The sequence below is a fragment of the Chiloscyllium punctatum genome, chromosome 17 (assembly GCF_047496795.1).
Source record: "Chiloscyllium punctatum isolate Juve2018m chromosome 17, sChiPun1.3, whole genome shotgun sequence".
NCBI lineage: Eukaryota > Metazoa > Chordata > Chondrichthyes > Orectolobiformes > Hemiscylliidae > Chiloscyllium > Chiloscyllium punctatum.
This window is the reverse complement of record NC_092755.1, coordinates 80542969-80565475: the sequence shown is the minus strand read 5'-3', so window position 1 is coordinate 80565475 and position 22507 is coordinate 80542969.

Sequence of the window (22507 nt, the reverse complement as noted above, 5' to 3'; positions counted from 1 at the left end):
GAGACTGGGAATAAATGTGGATACAATGGACCATATCATCCGCTTTTACTCTTCAGACAGAAAGCCACAAAAAATGCCGAACAGCCTGTACAAACACAGATTAATAATATAACAGAATCTTATATAATAAAACAGGAACTTAATAAGTTAAAACAGCATTGTCCAGGCTGATGATACATACCAGTGTTGAGAGTGTGTTGCTGGAAAAGCACAGCAGGTCAGGCAGCATCCGAGGAGCAGGAAAATCAACGTTTTAGGCAGGAGCCCTTCATCAGACCAGCCCTGAGGTGCCCAACATACTCTGAAGACCCCTCTCGTACTGGGGAGCACCTCATCACCACCTTCCATGCTGGAATCCTCCATGATTCTATGACATCCTCCCTAAAACTCTCCAAACATCCACCCATCAGCTTAAACTGCCCTTTAGTCAGCTCTACTGACAGCTCATGTTAACATTGTTTTCATGTCATGTCCTGTGAGCTTTTATCATGTTGAGAAAACACTATGTAAATCTAAGTTATTGTTGTTCTCATCATTGTTGCCTGTTGGCCTGAACATCCTGTCGGTCTCTTCCCAATTGTTCCAGTCTGTCTCTGCCACCCCCATCATCCTGCCATTGATTTGTTTTCTAATTTGATGTGGAATTTTACCCCTCACTCTGTCTTCCGTATGTATGTCAGGTGATATTTGTAATCTGTGAGGGTATCTTCAAACTTCTCTTTTAAAAGAAGCCTCTTTGACAGTGCCTTAAAATATCTGTTCACATGTGAGAAACTCCCTTATCTGCTTGATTATGTTGCCAGGTACCAGTCTTGACGTTTGACCTTGACTTCTTGCTGTCTGCTCTCCTTTACATTTGTTTCCGTCCTGTACAGAGGGATGTGTTTATTTCAAAGCTAACACTTTTTTCCCTTGTCAGAATACGAACTGTACTGTTCGCTCCCAGCACTTGCAGTTTACATTTCAGAGGCACAACATTTGCATATTTTCTCCCCTTTTTGCAAGTCAGTTTTGAGCTCATTGGACACAGCAATGTATCCTTCTAATGGATTACCCCAATGCTGCTTTTAACTATTTCCAGCCCAACAACCCTCTATGATAGCTGGTCTTCTTCAATCCTGGTTCATCTCTCACATCACTCACTATTGGAGGCGTGGTTCTAAACCCTCAGTTCACTCTCTCGATTTCCTTAACTCAACTTTTAGACATTTGTTAATACAGGACACATCAAACCATTGAAAGTTCATGCCACAGAAAGAGGCTATTTGTCCCATGATATCTGTGCTGGCTGCACAATATTATCCATCAAAAATCCTGCCTATTTGGGCCATGTTTAGGCCTCATATAGCTTAGTGTCAAATTCCATTGGCTGTGAAGCACCTTGTGGAACATATAATTGCAGTAAAGGAACAAGACAACTGCAAGTTGATGTTGTTTTCAAAGCACTGCTCCCACATTGTGTACTCATCCCCACCACATGTCGTAAAAAATGACAAAATCGCAGTTTCACGCAACAGCAGAAAATTTATTGCATTATTACACAATGAAAATTGCAAAGGGTGAATGGTTTGCAATTGGTGTGATGAGTTTTGTGACAGAGGAACATTAGAAATGAATGTTTCAATCAGCAGGAGCACAGTCTGCCAACTTTGTATTGCTTCTTCAAATCCCTTTTGAAATACAGATAATTAAAGGGAGCCAGCAGTAATGGTAACAACACTGGCAAGTGATTCACAAACACAGACAATGCTGGAGAAACTCAGCAGGCCTGGCAGGATCTGTGGAGAGAGAAACATTTTGAGTCTGGTGTGACTCTTCAGAGCATGAGTTCTGCTTTCTCTCTCCACCGATGCTGCCAGATCTGCTGAGTTTCTCCATCTTTCTCTGTGTTTGATTTCCACCATTAAGTATTTTGCTTTTGTTATAACTTGGAGGTGCCGGTGTTGGGCTGGGATGGACGAAGTTAAAAATCACACAACACCAGGTTATAGTCCAACAGGTTTATTTGGAAGCACTAGCTTTTGGAGCGCTGCTCCTTTATCAGGGTGACAACCACCTGATGCAGAAGCGGTGTTCTGAAAATTAGTGCTTCCAAATAAACCTGTTGGACTATAACCTGGTGTTGTGTGATTTTTAACTTTTATTATAGTAATCTAGAGACCCAGATTAATGCTCTGGGTACATGGATACAAATCCCACCGTTGGCAAATGGTGGAATGTAAGTTCCTAAAGCAAATCTGTAACCGGAAGCCAGTCTAGTAGTTGTAATCACAGTGTCATAACTGATTATTGTAAAATCCATCTGGTTCCCTAAGAACTGAAATGTAACCTCGCTTTCTCTCCCACATGCAGCCTTATCTGCTGAGTTTTTCCAACATCTGATCGATTGGGTCAGAAAATGAAAGTGACTGAAACCAACATAAGGTATATAACATGTGGCTAAAGTTCTCTTTTGAATGTTCCTCAACAGGCTCATATCAATGGGAAGAAATTGCAACAAATTGAACAAATGAACAAATTGAAGCAAGGAGGTGATGCCCTATCACTGGACTGTTGACCCAGATAAAGTTCTGGGGACCCAGGTTCAAATCCCACAATGGCAGATGGTGGAATTTGAATTCAGTATGAATCTGGAATTAAGAGTCTTATGATTGTCATGAAAAACCCATCTGGTTCATTCATGCCCTTTAGAGAAGGAAACTGCCATCTTTACCTGCTCTGGCCTACATATGACTCCAAACCCATGGCAAAGTGGTTGACTCTCAGCTGCCCTCTGGGCAATTAGGGATGGGCAATAAATGCTGATCTAACCTGTGAATGATTTTTTAAAAAGCCATTCATAGACCTTTGAATTTCCCAGATGAGTTTTAAAGTAGTTATGGAAAAAGACAGGTCTGGCCCACAAGTTAAAGTTCTAAATTGGGGCAAGGCCAATTTTGATCATATTTAACAGGAGCTTTCAAAGGTTTGTTGGGGGAAGGAAAAGGGACATCTGGAGAGTGGGAGGCTTTCAGAAACATGATAGCGAGAGTTCGAGGCCAGCATGTTCCTGTTATTGTGAAGGGCAGGGCTGGCAGGAGTAGGGAGCACTGAATGTCTGGATGTTCTGGTCAAGAAAAAGAAGGGAGCATGTTTTAGATATAGGCAGCTGGGATCAAGTGAATCCCTTGAGGAGTATAGGGGGTGTAGGAATATGCTTAAGAGGGAAATCGGGAGGGCAAAAAGGGGACATGAAATAGCTTTGGTACATAACGTGAAAAAGATTCTACAAGTACTTTAAGGGCAAAAAAGTAACTAGGAAGAGAATCCCAACCATCAGCGAAACTGTCTATGTGAGGAACCGCAGGAAATGGGTGAGATCCTAAAGAAATATTTCTCGTCAGAAAGGCATGGAAGCTAGGGAACTTGGGGAAATAAAGAATGATATCATGAAAATAATCCACTTTACAGAAGAGGTTGTCTTAAAACACAAAAATCTGGATAAATCCTGGGACCATGATCAAGTGTATCCCAGGATGTTGTGGGAAACCAAGGAAGAAATTGCACGACGTAAACATTTGTCTCATCCACAGCCATGGGTGAGGTGCTGGAAGACTGGAGGGTAGCTAATTATTTAAGAAAGGCTGCAAGGAAAAGCCAGGAGATTATAGATAGGTCAACCTAACATCGGTTGTGGGTACATTATTGGAGGATATTCTTAGAGACAGGATTTGCATGCATTTAGAAAGGCCTGATTAGGGATAGTCAGCATGGCTTTGTGCACGGGAAATCATGTCTCACAAATTTAATTGAGTTTTTTTGAAAAGGTGATGAGGAATATAGATGAGGGCAGTATGGTAGATGTTGTCTACATGAACTTTAGCAAGGCCTTCAACAAGGTACTGCATAGTACCCTGGTTCGTAAGGTTAGATCACATGGGTTCCAAGGAAAGTTAGCTAATCGGATACAAGATTGGCTTGATGATAGGCGACAGAGGATGGTGGTAGAGGTCTGCTTTTCACACTGGAGCCTGTGATCAGCGGTGTGCCGCAAAGATTGGTGCCGGGTCCACTGTTTTCGGAATTTATATAAATGATCTGGATGAGAATATTGGAGGCATGGTTAGTAAGTTTGTGGAAAGACACCAAAATTAGTGGTATAATGCACTATGAAAAAGGTTAGCTAAGAGTACAATGGAATCTTGAACAATTGGACCAGTGGACTGAGGAATGGCAGATGGAGTTTAATACAAACAAATACGAGGTGCTGCATTTCGATAAGACAAACGAAGGCAGGACTTACACTGTTAATGTTAGGGCCCTGGGCAGGTTAGAGAACAAAGAGACCTAGGGGTTTAGCTCCAAAGTGGCATCATGGGTAGATGGGACGGTGAAAAATATATTTGGCACACTTGTCTTCATTGGTCAGTATATTGAATATAGGAGTTGGCTCATCGTGTTGTGGCTGTACAAGACATAAACAAGGCCATTTTTGGAGTACTGTATACAATTCTGGTCACCCTGCTATAAAAAGGATGTTATTAAACTGGCAAGGGTACAAAAAAAGATTTACAAAGATGTTACTGAGACTGAGGGTTTGAGTTACAAGGAGAGGCTGCATAGGCTGGGCCTTTTACCCTGGAGTGTAGGAGTCTGCAGGGTGACCTTATAGAGCTTTATAAAGTCACAAGGGGCATAGATAAGGTGAATAGCAAAGGCCCTTTTCGCAAGGGTATGGGGGGTTCAAAGTTAGAAGGCAGAGGTTTAAGGTGAGAGGTTAAAGATTTAAAAGGGACCTGAGGGGCAACCTTTTCACACACAGGGTGGTGTGTGTATGGAATGAGCTGTCAGAGGCAGTGGTGGAGGCTGGTACAATTACTACATTTAAGAGATATTTGGCAGGTAAATGAATAGGAAGGGTTTAGATGGATATATGGGGCAAACACAAGTGAATGGAATTAGTTCATTTTAGGAAGCCTGGTCAGCATGGACGAGTTGGGCCAAAGGGTCTGTTTTCGTGCCGTATGACTCTGTGACTCTATGTGGTTAGGCCTTACCTGGAACAATTCTGGAATGTCCAGTCCCACACCTGGGGAGACCTTGTATTCCTTTAATTCTGGCTTCTTGTGCATCCTTAATTTAGTCATTCCACCAGTGCAGGCTGTGACTTAGAGTCATAGAGTCATAGAAATGTGCAGCATGGAAACAGACCCTTCGGTCCAACCTGTCCATGCTGACCAGATATCCCAACCCAATCTAGTCCCACCTGCCAGCACCCGGCCCATGTCCCTCCAAACCCTTCCTATTCATATACCCATCCAAATGCCTCTTAATTGTTGCAATTGTACCAGCCTCCACCGTATCCTCTGGCAGCTCATTCCATACATTTACCACCCTCTGCGTGAAAATGTTGCCCCTTAGGTCTCTTTTATATCTTTCCCCTCTCACCCTAAACCTATGCCCTCTAGTTCTGGACTCCCCAACCCCAGGGAAAAGACTTTGTCTATTTATCCTATCCATGTCCCTCATAATTTTGTAAACCTCTATAAGGTCACCCCTCTGCCTCCGACGCTCCAGGGAAAACAGCCCCAGCCTGTTCAGCCTCTCCCTGTAGCTCAGATCCTCCAAACCTGGCAACATCCTTGTAAATCTTTTCTGAACCCTTTCAAGTTTCACAACATCTTTCCGACAGGAAGGAGACCAGAATTGCACGCAATATTCCAACAGTGGCCTAACCAACTCCTGTACTCAATACTCTGACCAATGAAGGAAAGCATACCAAACGCCTTCTTCACTATCCTATCTACCTGCGACTCCACTTTCAAGGAGCTATGAACAACAAGACATGGGAGCAGAAGTAGGCCATTCAGCCCATTGAGTTAGTTCCAATATTCAATGTTGGTCTGATCATCTGCAACTCCACTTTCCTTCTTTTTCCCTGTAACCCCGATTCCCTTCCTGATTAAAAATCTCTCCATCTCAGCTTTGAATATACTTATTGATCCAGCCTTGACAGCCCTCTGTAGTAGCGAATTCCACAGATTCACTCCCCTCTGAGAGAAATAATTCTACCTCTCTGTCTTCAATATGTGACTCCTTATTTGGAGATGGTGCCTCAGGTTCGAGACTCTCCTACAAGAGGAAACATCCTTTCAACATGTACTTTCTCAAGAATCATATATATCTCAATATAATCTCCTCTCATTCTTCTAAACTCCTACTCAGCCCTACTTAACATCTCCTTAGAAGAAAATCCCAGGTCAAGCTAATGAACTGTCTCTGCACTGTCTCCAAAGCCAATATAATTTTCCTTCAGTAGGGGATGCAAAACTGTTCGCAATATTCCAACCCTGATCTGACTACTGCCTTGTATAGTATTAGCAAAGCCTCTCTACATTTATACTCTGTTATGTTTAAGATGAAAGCCAACATTCTGCCTTCCTTTGCAATTGCCCACTGAATTTGGATAGCAGTTCTTTGTGAGTCATGTAGTGGGATTCCCAAATCCCTCTGTGTTGCAATTTCCTGCAGTCTTTCTCCAGTTAAATAATATTCTGCTCCTCTATTCATCCTGTCAAAGTGCATAACCTCATAATTTTCCACATTACTTTCTGTCTGCCAAGTGTTTGCTCATTTGCATAACCTGTCTCTCTCTCTCTCACTGTCAGCAGATGCTTTACATAATCCTGACCACTTGCGTTCCTTTCAGTTTTTGTGTCATATGTAAACCTGATGACAGTACGTTCAGTTCTGCCAGCCAAATCATATATTGTATATTGTAAATAATTGTGACCCCTGTGCTGATGCCTGTGGCACTCTACTCATTACGCATTGCCATCCTAGAAATGTCTGCATTATCCCAACTGTCTTTCATTTATTAATTAGCCAATCCTCCATCCATGCTATTGTATTACTCCAGTCTATGGGCTCCTAACTGATAAAGTACCCTCACATAAGGTACCTTATCAAATGCCTTTTTGAAATCCAATATATTACATCTACTGGTTCCCCTTTATCTATCCTACTTGTTTTTTCCTGGAAGAATTCTCATAAGTTTGTCGGACACGATTTCCCCTTCATAAAGCCATCATATTGATCATATTGTGCATTGCTAAGTACTCTGCTATTGCATGTTCTATAATAAACTCTAATTAGAATTAGAATCCCTACAGTGTAGAAACAGGCCCTTCGGCCCAACATGTTCACACTGACCCTCCAAAGAGTAGCCCACCCAGACCCATTCCCCCTACCCTACATTTACCCCTGACTAATGCACCTAGCCTGCACATCCCTGAACACTACGAGCATTTCAAATTGGCCAATTCACTTAACCTGCACATCTTCGGATTGTGGAAGGAAACTGGAGCACCTGGAGGAAACCCACGCAGATACGGGGAGAACGTGCAAACTCCACACAGACAGTCAGCCAAGGCTGGAGTTGAACCCAGGTCCCTGGCGCTGTGAGGCAGCAATGCTAACCACTGAGCTACCGTACTACCCTAATGTTTTCCCAATAAAAAAACATTAAGCTAACTGTTTCTCTGCTTTTTTGGATAATAATGGCAGTTTTCTAATCCTCTGGGACTTTTTCAGAATCTAAAGATTCTTGGATGATTACTCCCAGTGCATCCATCATCTCATAGTTACTTTCTTGACGATCCTAGGCTAATTCCATCAGGTCCAGGGAACATATTGGCCTTTAGTTCCATTGGCTTCCCAAGTTTCTTTTCCCTAGTGATACTTGTCATTATTTCCTCTCCCACTTGTTCTTCTTGATCATTCAGCACTAGTTTTGGAATGTTATTAGCGTGTCCTCCTATGCAGATCTGAAAACTGATGCTTGGATTTCTCTCCCAAAACCTCTCTGCCTCTCTCTTTTTCCTTCAGCTAGTCCCTAAAACCCATCTCATTGACCATGCTTTTGTCAATTGATCTCATATCCCCTGATGTGGCTTGGTGTCATTTTTTTTAATGCTCCTGTGAAGCAACTTGGAACATTTTTAATTATGTTAACAACACTATAGAAATGTGTAGCGGTTGGAACAAGGGCCAAGTGGATCTTATTAAGCATGAGACCCTTGATTGGGGCTGTTAACCTGGCTCAATCAGGGAGCCCTGGCTGACAGATATAAACAGGAGATTTAATGAGTTTCCTCATTCTAGGGGCTGGCTCTGAGGCTGGCTGGTCAGAGCTCATATACTGAACATGTGTAAATAAAGAATGACTTGGTGATAGGATTCCAGCCTCTGTGCCGTTATTTTAAAATGTAGGACGTTAGGGAAGGAATTCCAGGACTTTAGCATAGTGAAGGAAATTCCAAGTAAGGATGGGGAGTGACTTGGAGGGGAACCTACAAGGGATGGTGTCCCCATGTATCTGCTACCCTTGTCCTTCGAGGTAGAAGTGGTCGTGAGTTTGGAAAGTGCTGTCTGATAATCATTGATGAATTTCTGCAACGCATCTTGTGAATGGTACACACTGCTGCTACTGAATGTTGTTGGAGGAGGAAGTGGATGTTTAAACCTTATTCCAGAATAAATTGAGCAAACAAACCAAAAGCGATGAGATGCACGTATCTGATATGTTGGTGTGTGAACTCACCAAGTTGGGAGCTACACACACCCAGACAGATCCAGAGCAGTAACAGCGCCCTGAAGTAAGAGAGGTGAATGCAGGCAGGTAGAAACCTTCAAGCCAGTTCCCAAGGGTAATTAAGGGTCAGAAGCAAATCCTAGCCTTGCCAGCGATGCACATACCCCATGAAAGTATATGTTTTTAAAATGCTGTGATTAATGTGTGGGGAGATTAAGAAGCTGACATCTAGAATGGATTCCTTGGCACTTGTTAAGAGAAAAGATTATGCACAGGGAAGCAAACTTGCTTTGAGGAAATGATGCCTGATTTGTTATGTTAGTCAAGAACATCCAATTAGATGTATAGGGCAGCAAGATCAGTTGCATGGAAACGAACAAAAGCAGACAGCCTGACAGCAAGGGGTGAAAGGGCACAGGAAGTGATGTTTACTATAAAGTCTTAAAACTATTAATAGCAGGCTTTAAATTGGAATCATAAGCAGGAGAGCTGTGACTGAAGATTCAGAGAGAGAGTGAAACTAGCCTCAGTTTGAAAATCTCGCAGCAGAGTCATTACTTGATAAAAATGCAAATGCAATAACAATTTCAGTCCTGACAACTGTCAAATTCTTATCTCAAAATATTGGCGAACTGTTGGAAGTAATCAGTAATAACTAGTTAATCTGAGATGGCATAGGGCCTGATAGATCTGCTTACTGAGCCTTCTGACCCGGGGAATTGTTTATTCTCACTCCACGTTGCACTCTTTATGATTTAAACACTTTCATTAGTTTGCACCTTCCCTGCTTCTGTAGTTTAAGGAGTGAAGTCTGACTGTGTCAAATGCTAATGTGACACTATACACTGCCTCAGAGAGTGATGCTGTATCATTTGATCTTGCTCGCACTCATGTCAAGCTGGAGCCACATTAGGCTGTTTCTTAAAAAAACTGAATGCTTTACTTACCTCAGCAGACTCTGTAAATATTCTTTAGACCAAGACTATTAGTGACTGTCAGGAGAACAACCTCTGTTTTTCTCATCTCTCCACATAAACAGAAGTTCCTTGCAGGTAGTACCATTCCAGTAAGTCTGGTCCATGGATGTACATAGGAGAGATAGTACTGAAACAGCCCATTCAGCCCCATAGGTGCCTGATGGTGTTTACACACTTTTCAACTCCTGTCATGTTTTTGCTCATCTAAATCTGTCATCATTTTTGTCATACTTGCTTAGCTCCCCTTATCTATATAGGTGCGAGTCACTTCAACCCCTCCCTGAGGTAACAATTCCACATTCTCTCCGTAAAACCATGGGATGAAGGAGCAGAAATAGACCATTCAGTCCATGAAGCCTGTTCCAATAGTTAACCAGGCCATTGGCTGATCTGCTAATCTGCAATTCCACTTTCCTGCCTTTTCCCCTTGCTGATTAAAAATCTGTCTGTCTCAGCCTTGAATACAGTTAACATCCCAGGCTTGACAGCCCTCTGCAGTAAAGAATTCCACAGATTCACTCCCCTCTGAGAGAAGAAATTTTTCCTTATCTCCGGATAGGATGCTTTCTATGGTGCATCTATGAAATCCTTGTGGACATGTCGAGTTTCCTTATTGCTGTCTTAAACGTGCAACTACTTATCCTGAGATAACGGCCTCTGGTCCTAGACTCTCCCACATGGGGGAACAACCTTTCTGCATCTCCCCTATCAAGCCCCTAGGAATTAATGTCTTTTGATGTCATCACCTTTCATTTTTATAAACTCCAATCCCAACTGACTCAACCTCTCCTCATAAGAGAATCGCTGCAGACCTGGAGCAGCCCAGTGAACCTTTTCTGGACTGTCTCCCAGGCCAGTCTATCTTTCCATAGTTAAGGGACTGAAACTATTCACAGTGTTCCAGCTGTGCTCTGATACCACACACTAACTATTTGCTCTGAATCTTGTGTAATGCCTCCATATCCTTCCTGGATGAAGGGCAGTACCCACCATCAGGCACAATACTGCCACTGACATGTAACTAGTGATTGCAAGGTTTGGATTAATTCCCTTGCTGATGTCCTATGTTGCTCAGCCTTTTCACCATTGTCTAACCTGTCACTGTCACAGGTGTGTGCACAGGTCAATCCACTCCAGCAGCCCCATTTGTCTCTATCACCACCTCCTCTTCCTCATTCTATTAACCAGAATGTATCATTTCACCCTTCACTGCGTGTCATTCCATCTGCCATTTTGGTTCATTTCAATAATTCTCCCCAAGACTCCAGTCCATATTAAAATCAGTGAGAGCCTCCTCACTGACCATTCATGACATTCTTCTGACATCTCACTACATAAAACACACATTTTCCTCAACATTTAATGTCGTGGTGTAGAAACTTAATGGCCGGTGTGGTGTGAATCTGACTTGATAACTAGATTAGATTTGATTCCCTACAGTGTGGAAACAGGCCCTTTGGCCCAACCAGTCCACACTGACCCTCTGAAGAGTAACCCATCCAGACCCATTTCCCTCTGACTAATGCACCTAACACTACAGGGCAATTTAGCATGGCCAATTCACCTGACCTGCACATTTTTGGACTGTGGGAGGAAACCCATGCAGACACGGGGAGAATGTGCAAGCTCCACACGGACAGTCGCCTGAGGCTGGAATCGAATCTGGGTCCCTGGTGCTGTGAGGCAGCAGTGCTAACCACTGAGCCACCGTGCTGGTGGCTTTTCTCTATATTTTATGGAGTGATATTGATAACACTGTTGGGAGCTACACTCTGGGTTAGAGGCTATACTAACCAGCACACCTTGGCAACAGTTCCATGTCTGCTTTCCCTTGGTTGACGTCTGGAGAGTTCACTCATTGCCAATTACCCAGTACTCTCTTATCACTATTGGATTTCCACCTGTTTGTGTTTGTCAGGCCGTGATTACCTTCTAGAGGCACCAAGTGCAATTCCCCCCTCCCTGGGCACGGTATGGAAGGGCAAATAGTTGGCAAGTTGACCCCAACGAGATATTCATATTGATTGATTGATTGTTGTCACGTGTACCGAGATACAGTGAGAAGTGCTATTTTACATGCTCTACAGATCATACCATACAAAGTACATCAGTGTAGCAGAGCAGAGTGCAGACTACAGTGTTACAGCAGCAGAGGTGCAGAGAGAGATCAATGTTAACATTTGAGAGGTCTGTTCAAGAGTCTGATAACAGCGGGGAAGAAGTTGTACTTACAACTGTTTGTGTGCGCATTTATATTGTGTGCCTGATGGAAGAGGGTGAAGGAGAGTATAAATGGGGTTGGGAGGGGTCTTTGATGATGTTGGATGATCTCCCGAGGCAGCAGGATGTATAGACAGAGTCAATGGATGGAAGGCTGTTTTCTGTGATGGATGGGGATGTGTTCACAACTCTCTGCAGTTTCTTGCACTTTTGGGAAGAGCAGTTGCCAGACAGGATAGGATGCTTTATATGGTGCACTTCCAGAATCCTTGAGGATAAGCTGAATTTCCTTATTTTCCTGGGGAAGTGGAGACCACCCCCACCTCCCCCCCACCTCCCCCAACCCCGATACTGCCTCAGCATTGAAGTGCTGGAGATCCCTTGGGACTCACCAGCAATAAAGATCCTTGATTGGCCAATTAATGGGCCTCAACTTGCCATGGGTCCAATTACCTCCCTCCCTCAAAGGCAACAAAGAGGCTGGAGGTGACCACTCATCCAAATCTGGCCAATCAGGGAGGGAGGAGGAGCAAGGCCATGCCTGCTGAAAGCCATTGAGCCCTTTGTGTCTGCACCAACTCTTCAACTGAGCGATTGTCTTGGTGCCATTCTCTCAGTAACACAGCCTTTTAGGTTTACTGCAGGAATACTAGTAACTATATACAGTATACATAGAGTACTTACACTCACAACACACTCAAATATACAACATACTCACGGATGTAACACTCACACATACAACACATGCTTAAATATATAACACACACACACACACAAAATATATTCAAGCACACAACACATTCATGCACAGAACACACACAATCAAACACATGCAACACTCACACTCACAACACATTCAAACACACAACATACACTTAAGCACACAAAACACACTCAAAGACACTCCCACAGTCAAACAGATACTCTGTACACACACGTACCCTGAACATATGTACTCAAACACACACACTCAAACATACTCAAACACACAGACATGTAAACTCACACACGCAAGCATACACACGTGGAAACCTAAAAACACTCGAACACATTCATAAACACACTTATACACATATCGTTATGCTCATGTACACTCAAACACGCACACACACTCAATCATGTACAGTCATGCACACTCAAAACACTCAGAGACACACGTGCAAACTCACACTCAAACATATCCTTCACATGTACACACTAGGGATGCAAGTCAAGAGTCAAGAGAACTTGATTTGTCATTTCTACCATATACAACTGATACAGTAAAAACGAGACAGCATTCCACCAGGACCGAGATGCTACATGGACGACACAAATTACACAAGAGTATAGTCATACGCAGGGCAGCATAAAGTGCATATAAAAGTGCAAAACATGTAAGACAGCAGAGTAATTCCTGACAAGACAATAGGCACAGTGGTGGACAAATTACAGTGCAATAATTTAGCAACAATTCAAAAAGTCGTGCAAAGAATTCCAGATGGAATAGAATGTGACTGTACAGTGTTAAGGAGCCTTATTACTTGGGGGAAGAAACTGTTGCACAGTCTGGCCATGAGGGACCGAATGCTCTGGTATCTTCTGCCAGATGGCAGGAGGGCGAAGAGTTTGAGTGAGGGGTGTGTGGGGTCTTCCATAATCCTCTTAGCCTTTCGGATGCAGCGTGTGGTTGTAAATGTTAGTAATGGAGGGGAGAGAGACCCCGATGATTTTCTCAGCTGTCCACACTATCTGTTGTAGGGTCTTACGATCCAAGCCGGTGCAATTCCCGAACCAAGCACTGATGCAGCAGCTGAGGGTACTCTCAATGAGCCCTCTGTAGAATGTGGTGAGGATGGGGGGTGTAGGAGGTGGGCTTTCCTCAGTCTGTTGGGCTTTCTTGGCTATGGAGCTGGTGTTGAGGGTCTAGGTGGACACTAAGAAATTTGCTGCTCTTCATGATCTCCGGGGGGAGCCGCTGATGTCCAGCAGATCGTGGTCACTTCGTGCCTTCCTGAAGTCATCAACGATTTCTTTCATTTAGTCCACGTTCAGAGACAGGTTGTTGGCTCTGCACCAGTCCATTAGCCACTGCACCTCCTGTCTGTAAGCTGACTCGTTGTTCCTGCTGATGAAACCCACTACAGTCGTGTCATCAGTGAACGTGATGATGTGATTTGAGCTGGGCATCGCTGCACAGTCATGTGTCAGCAGGGTGAACAGCAGTGGACTGAGCACACAGCCCTGGGGTGCTCCCCCCCCCCCCCCCCCCCCGTGCTCAGTGTGATGGTGTTGGAGATGCTGTTCCCAATCCAGACTGACTGAGGACTCCCAATCAGGAAGACCAGGATCCAGTTACAGAGGGAGGTATTCAGGCCCAGCAGACTCAGCTTTCCAATCAGCTGCTGAGGAATGATAGTGTCAGTGAGAGCTAATAGCTACTGAAATGTGGCATGTCTCAGAATGGATCTGAAGTCACCCAGACAGTCGGTCTCTGGTTCACACAGACTCTGCATTTATATAAAAAAAACTCCTCCGCGGTGTGTATCCTTCCTGTTATTGCTGCCCCCATCTTTTCTCTTGTGATAAAGCCACACAGCAGCAGATTTCGTTTCCTCCAAAGTCTGTTTTTGCTGCTCAGACAAAACGGCTCCAGCCAGATTCTTCAAGCTGGTTACATCTGCAGAGTATTCTTCAGCCAAGTTTCCTGTGTTGGGGTGGGGCGGGGGGGGTTGCTCTGGTGAGAGTGTAGTCATGTCATGAATGACGATCAGGACTGAGAGTGAGAGGAGCTGGCTTAGGAACAACGGCAAACTCTTCATATCCCTGATCAAGAAAAATAATGGCCGACTTGTGGCATATTCTGAACTCTTGTGTTTTAACTGAGCTGAGAATTGGTTTGAATATCGGCTTAAAATTGGTGAATGTTTGCTCAGTAACAGTTTAACACTTCGTAAGTAAAATAAAATTAATACGAAATATACATTGCACTGTTTTTCCAATTTTTAATCCCAATAAAAAAACTTCTGTTGTGGATTTTTCTAAAACAGTGGAAGCGGGAACTGTGATGAGAAGCAAAAAAATCTTCAGAACCCTGATCTTGACAGGTCAAGTACTTGAACTAAGGGAAATGACACAGATGTTAACTGAACTCTGCAAATACTGTGGATTGGAAAATGCCTAGAATAAGGGCATTCTGAAATCTTTGCATTCATTCACAGGATGAGGGTGTTGCTGGCTAGACAAACATTTATTGCCCATCGCTGATTGAGGTTGGCTGTGGGTCTGAAGTCACATGTAGGCCAGACCAGGTAAGGATGGCAGTTTCCTTCCCTATAGGACATTAGTGAACCAGATGTGTTTTTCTAACAATCAACTTGTGGTCATCATCAGACTCTTAATTCCAAATTTTAATCGAATTCAAATTCCACCATCTGCTGCAGTGGTACTCAAAGTGGTAACACGACTAGGCCATCATCTCCATTTTGGCTTACCAATGCTTTAATAAGGATATTGCGGCCCTGGGTACGTAAGGGATTTACAGTAATCTGGGAGTGCATGTATATATCAGGAGAGAAATGATTAGGCTGAGGGTGATTTAATGGAGGCCTTTAAAATGATGAAAGATTTTAATGAACACAGGCAAGGGATAACCTTTCATCCTGTGGGGAGGAGCCATGTTAAAGGCCATCAGTGTAAGATCATCACCAAGAAATCCAATCAGGAACTCTGAAAACAACCAACTTTTACCAAGAGAGTCGTGAGAATGTGAAACTCATCCCCGTGGGGAATGGTCTTGTTACAGTAATAGTGGACATCATGAAAGGGTTGGAAGGAGATGTTGACAGGTTGGGAGGAAGACAGGGGTTGGGGTTTGGGGAAGCTGAATAGTCTATTGCTATGTCATTTTACTCAGCAGATTGTGACTCTTTGGAATGCTCTCCCCACAGAAGGCTGTGGAAGCTCAGGCTTTGAGTCTGTTTAAGGCAGACATTCACTGATTTCTGATTCCTAGTGGGGTACGGGGTAATGGGTGGATAAAATTCATTAAAGTGTTTGATCAACCATAATTGAAATGACTTCATCCCCATCACTAAGTCCCCCTTTATTTATGTGGGGAGAGTCCTAGACACTGATCCAGCTCCCTCAGAGCCAGTTCTCAGAGTGAACAGAACCATCGAGACTCCTGTTTATATCTGTTAGCCAGGGCTCCCTGATTGGACCAGATTAACAGCCCCAATCAGGGAACTCCTATTCTATGAGGTCCACCTGGCTGAGCCCATTACAGTCAGTAAAATAATCATTTTGTATAGTGGGGCAGATTTGATGGGCTGAATGGCCTACTCCTGTTCCTAAATCCCTAAATCCCTTCAATGAAGACAAAATGGAATTGACAAGTGAGCTGTACAATGAGGGATGATTGAGTGGAATAGGCTTACACTGGCATGTGTTTAGAAGCATGAGAGGTGATTGATCATATTGGAGGATATAAAATTCTTTACGAGGTGACGGGGTCAATATTGAGAAGCACTTCCTGCTTACTGCAGAGTCTAGAACACTGGAAACCTGGTCAGCATGGACAATTTGGACCAAAGGGTCTGTGTCCATGCTGTATGACTCTACACCTTTGACTTGCAGCACATGTGTGTTAATAAGAATAATTATTGAAAACACATTAGATTTCTTAGCCAAAATACCAACCTTTCCTTAAATCAAATGAGATAAAACCGGACTAACACTGTGATTACAAATATTCCTTCATACTTGTTCAATGTAATCAGATCAAGGCAATCATTATTTCCCCATGAAGATGAAGGAAAGAACTTCTATATGCATTTCTATAGCACCTGCAACTGTACAAGGTGTAGATGAGACCACATTAGGAGTGCTGTGACAGTTTCTGTTCTGATTGTAACAAGGCCCTGGGGTTGTTAATCTGGTCCAATCAGGAAGCCCTGGCTGACAGATAGAAACAGGAGTGTCAGAGGTTCTGTTCACTCTGAGAACTGGCTCTGAAGGAGCTGGATCAGTGTCAGGGACTCTCCCCGTGTAAATAAAGGGGGACTCAGTGACGGGATACCGGCCTCTGTGAAGTTATTTGAGTTTCAGAGTCCCCTTATTTAAGGAAAGATATTTTTTCATTGGAGGCATTTCAAAGAAGGTTCACAAGAGTGATTCCTAGAATGGAGGGATTATCTTATGAGCAAAGTTTAAACGGGTTGATATTAGGTAAGTGCATCTTTTGGAACAATATACCAAGGAGAAAAATGGTGAAGCTGAACAGGAACACTTAATTAACGATGCTCACACCTCCATAGCAGGTTCTAGACTGGACCCAGGTCACCTGACGAGCTCTCTTAAAAGGGCAGTTTTGAGTCTACTCACTGGTGTTTAGAAAAATAAGAGGTGATCTCACTGAAACATGTTAAATGCTTAAGGGTCTTGACAGGGTCAATGATGAGAGGCTGTTTCCTTTCATGGGAGAGTCTAAGACCAGGGGGCACAGTCTGAGAATAAAAGGGCACCAATTTCACACTGAGATGAGGAGGGATTACTTCTCTCAGAGGGATGTGGGTCTTTGGAACTCTTTGTCACAGAGAGCTGTGGGGGCAGAGTCCTATTTAAGGCTGAGATAGATTCTTGATCAGTCGGCAAATCGAAGGTTATAGGGAAAGGGCAGGGAACTGGGTGCGAGGAATCTTTGATCAGCCATGATCCTATTGGATAGCAGGACAGGTCCAAGGGGCCGAATGGCCTACTGCTGTTCCTATTTCTTATGGTCTTATTGTGATGACCTCAGCCAGTCCCAATATGTTTTACTGACAATGAAATAGTATTTTTGTAGTCAATTTTCACACAGGAAAATCCCACAACAAAACTGACCGAGTGATTTCATCTGGTGGTGTGGCTCAAAGATTTCTCTTCAGGTACTGGCCAACATTTCTCCCTCAAACAACAAAACGGAGAACGACTACATGAGCATTTCTATTATTTCCTGATTCTGGGCTTCGCTGTTTTCCAATATCATTTTAGTGATGACACTTCAGTATAATTCACAAGGCTGCACGAAGGTGCTATAGAAATGTAAGTTCTTTTACATTCCTTCAGGGATATCTATCAAACATAATACATGAATTTGTACAATGCATTTAATGTCACAAAATTAGATTAGATTCTCTACAGTGTGGAAACAGGCCCTTCAGCCCAAACCGAACAGTAATCCACCCAGACCCATTTCCCTCTGACTAATGCACCTAACAGTAGGGGCAATTTAGCATGGCCAATTCACCTGACCCACACATCTGTGGACTGTGGGAGGAAACCGGGGCAAACCCACTCAGGCATGAGGAGAATGTGCAAACTCCACACAGACAGTTGCCTGAGGCTGGAATTGAACCTAGGACCCTGGTGCTGTGAGGCAGCCATGCTAACCACTGAGCCACCATGCCACCCATAAACATCCCCGCATTCTTCTTGGAAGTAAGTGCCATACAAGACTTCACACTGAGACATATGAGTATGTTAGGTCGGTGACCAATAAACCATGGTCCAAGGGGGCAGGTTTTGTGGAGTGTTTTTGTGGAGGAAGAGAGGCTAAGATAGTTATGGATACATTCCAGAGCTAAAGGCCCAGGCAGCTGAAAGCATAGACCCCGATAATGAGTGAGGAGAATAGAGCCACTGAGGCTGAAGGGGGTATATGTGGTCGAAGTCTGAAGTGAAAGACTGATGGGCTGCATGACCTTTTTTCCATCAATGGGACATTCAAGCTTGTACTGGTCATTATTACACAGTGAGCTCCCAGGTCTCTCTGGCACCACTTGGTGGCGAATGCATGAACAGCAACTGGAGAGGTCCCAGCAATGTCTCAGTCTCAATCCCAGCCAGCCTTTGATCATATTCTCTGATTAAATAATACTTTTCTTATTCTGAGCACTGGATTTTGCCAACTGCTTTGTTTGCTTCATCTGAAACCGCACTAAATCTACACCAGTCATCACTTTCTCACACTTGGCGCATAGCTCTGAATGTTATGATCCTTCAGGTGATCATGTAAGTACTTCTTAAAGGTTGTGAGGTTTCCCACCTCCTCCCCTCCCAGGCAGTGCATTCCAGACTCCACCTTCTGGGTGAAAAAAACCTTCCCTCAAATCTCCTCCAAACATCCTGTCTTTCACTCTAAAAGTGTTCCCCTTTGTTATTGACACTTCAGTTAAGGGAACAGCTGCTTTCTATTCACCCTGTCTATGTCTCTCATAACCTTATATACCTTTATCAGGTCTCCCCAAAACCTTCCTTGCTCTAAAGAAAACAGCCCAAACTTACCTTCATTGCTGAACCACTCCATAAAGTAAAATTTTATCTCTCCACTCTGCAGGCACCTTGCCTCTATTCCAGATAAGGGCTTTTGCCCGAAACGTCGATTTTCCTGCTCATCGGATGCTGCCTGACCTGCTGTGCTTTTCCAGCACCACTCTAAACTCTGGTTTCCAGCATCTGCAGTCCTTGTTTTTACCCTTATCCATGCACCTGGTCATCTCCTTCAAACAAACTTGTTAGATATGATCTGCATGTTGACTATTCCTTGCCTTTCCAGGTGGAGATTTATACTCTCCTTTAGAATTTTCCCAACGATCCGTATCTATGAACACCAACTAGCCACGAAACGACACGACCAGCTATCCTTAGTAGCCACACACACAGATGACAAGCAACATGAATTCGACTGGGACAACACTACTATTATAGGACAAGCCAAACAGAGAACAGCCAGAGAATTCCTAGAGGCATGGCACTCATCCACAGATTCTATCAATAAGCACATCGACCTGGACCCAATATAGCGACCACTGCAGCGGACAGCTGGAACTGACAACCGGAAGCGGCAGATACAAACCACTACAAACGCCGGAGGAAACATTACAGAAGCGCTTCACAGGAGGCTCCCAAGCACTGAGGATGTTACCTAGACAGGGGATGAAACATCTGCAACACAAATTCCCAGCTCGGCGAACAGAACCACAACAACGACCTACAAATCTTCTCACAAACTTTGAATTGATGTTAAATTCCTGGCGATGTGAGATCACTTTTGGTGGGGGTGGGGGTGGGGAGGAGGGGGTGTTTCAGTAATTTCTACATCCCTCAATCTGAACCTGGTTTGGGAAGTTCACATTTCAGCCAACAATCCGATGACTGGGTTGCCAGGAATATGAGAAACCGGAGCAGAGTTAACACCCAGGGAATGTAACCCAGAAAAGGTCAGTGCACCTTCACAAAATAAAGGGATTAGACGGCGCCGCAAAATAGACAAATGCTGCACTTTCCTCCATACAAGTATATTGTTTTTGAAACCATTTTACATTCTTTGAGAACACTGACAGGATTGAATGCTTAACTGCACCAAGAATCTCCCCATTACACGCCGAAGTGACAGTCCAATGAAAAAAAACCTTCCTTTTAAAAACTAATCTCATTGTCACAGACAATTACAGTTTGCCCCAATTTCACAGAGTAAATGCGAAAACTGTCCTGCAAATACTGATTAGGAATTCACTGGTATGGTACAGTAGGAGGCCATTCACCCGTTGAGGCTGTGCAAGCTCTTGAAGGACTTGCCAAATAACCCACTTCCTCTGCTCCACCATCCCCAACTCCCTTGTCCTTTCTACCCCTGTAAAATTTTTCTTTTATCAATTAATGTCAAGATCAACAATTTAACCAATTTAAATATCTCTGTGCACTGTATTTTAGATCATTCTGCTTTTATTTTGAGGATTGAGCTCAATTTCCTTTCCTGCACTGGGGATAATACACAGTATAGTGTCTGAATCATGGAAGTTCAGGTTTGGATTCCTGCAGTTGTTGCCTATGACATGATTTGTGTTTTATTTTAAATTATAAGAAGAAACATAGACATATACATTCACACCTGTCCTGTCCATGTCCTATCAACTTTGCCATTGTAATTTACTGTCTCTATGATTGCAATAGAATCAATCTATTCATAGAAATGTATCATGCTGCAGTTACAAACTCCTTCCAGTGGAGGTGCTATTCCTCCACCATTGACAGGAGGGCTCAAGGGCTATTGGTTAGCTTCCATGTAGTGCTGGTATTCCTGGTTTAATTTGATTTACTTTGTTTATTCATAGAATTTGGATGTCACTGGATGGGCCAACATTTATTGCCCATTCCTAAATGCTCAGAGGGCAGTTGAGAGTCAGCCACGTTGCAGTGGGTCCAGAGTCACTTGTATGGCAGACCAGGCAAGGATGGCAGATTTCCTTCCCTAAAGAATACTTGCAAACCAGGTGGGTTTTTACAACAATCAACAATAGCTACACCGTCACCTTTAGACTAGCTATTAATTCCAGATTTTTATTGAACTCGCCATCAGACATGGTGAGATTCAAACCCATTATCCTCAGATCATAGAGTTTTACAGCACTGAAACAGACCCTTCGGTCCAACTTGTCCACACCAGCTAGATATCCTGAAATGGTCCGGTCTGTATAGCCATAGCTTTTCTAAGGCTGAAATACTAAACTCTATGTTGGCATGTAATAGGAAAGGAAGGTTAGTTTGATCCATGCATGTCTCAATACCCACTGTTAGCGTTATTCAGATCACAGCCAGCTGGAGAAATACTTCAACATCAAAAAAGATTTGACTTTTTGTTTTCAAAGAATCACTTTAACTCAAAAAGTTACTGTTTGAAATCAAACAACTTATATAGGGCTCTTGACATAATAAAATACCCAAAATGTGGAAGTCACCAGAAGTTGAAGCTTGAGCTTATATAGTTTAAGATAAACTCTAATTCTCAAATTACTTCAAAGATTTGTTATTCAATCTGAAACACTTTATGAGTAAAGTTTGAAATTTTTCTAATTTAGTAGGCACTTTCGCTGAGAGCACAAAAATACTGTTAAAAACATCCATCGCTGCTAATTAAAATTAGAATGAAGTAGCCTGGAGATTGCATTTTCTGTGTTACCAGCCCAGTGACATTATCACTAGGCCTCTGCCTGTCCAAAATCAGCTTTTGAATCTTCAAGAGGCCCAGTGCCTGTTTTAAAAGCTCTCGACATTCCCGAATTCGACAGGCTTCCGATAACCTTTGGGAAGAGCAATGTTGGCTTTGTAAATCGCACCTTTTTGCCTCTTATTTCCACCTTTAAAGTCAGCATGTCGTGGCAAATTTCAGCCACCCGTGAATGATGCAGTGTAGCAAAGGGGCTCACATCCAGCCTCTGACTCTGAGCCAGAGAATCCAAGTGACAATGAAGAAAGCAGACTCAAGGGATATGCATGTCATTTCTGTAAAGCACTTTAATGACATTGCTCAGACATATTCGAACACATTTCATGTACAATGAAGGACAGGCACTGCAGTTAATTGCACACAGCAAGATCCCACAGAAGGTGACAAGTCTGCCTGTTTCTGCTGTTATTCATTGGAATGATGCTGTGGAACTTAGTAACTGGTACTCAGAGTGTCAGACTAGGCACAGCCTCCCACACAACCACAGCCTCATTCTAAATCACTGAGTACTCTCAACAGGCCATCAAGGGATTCCAACAAGATTCCTTGCTTTGCTCCTGCTGTGACAGTTAGTAATCATGACTCTCTGTGACATGTACAGGAGAGAGAGAGAGAAGGGAGGACAAATACAAGTCCACCTGCCCCAGGTTCTCATCTGCTTTGTTTCCAATATCAACAGAGGTTGAACCAGTCTTCAATTCGAGAAGGACA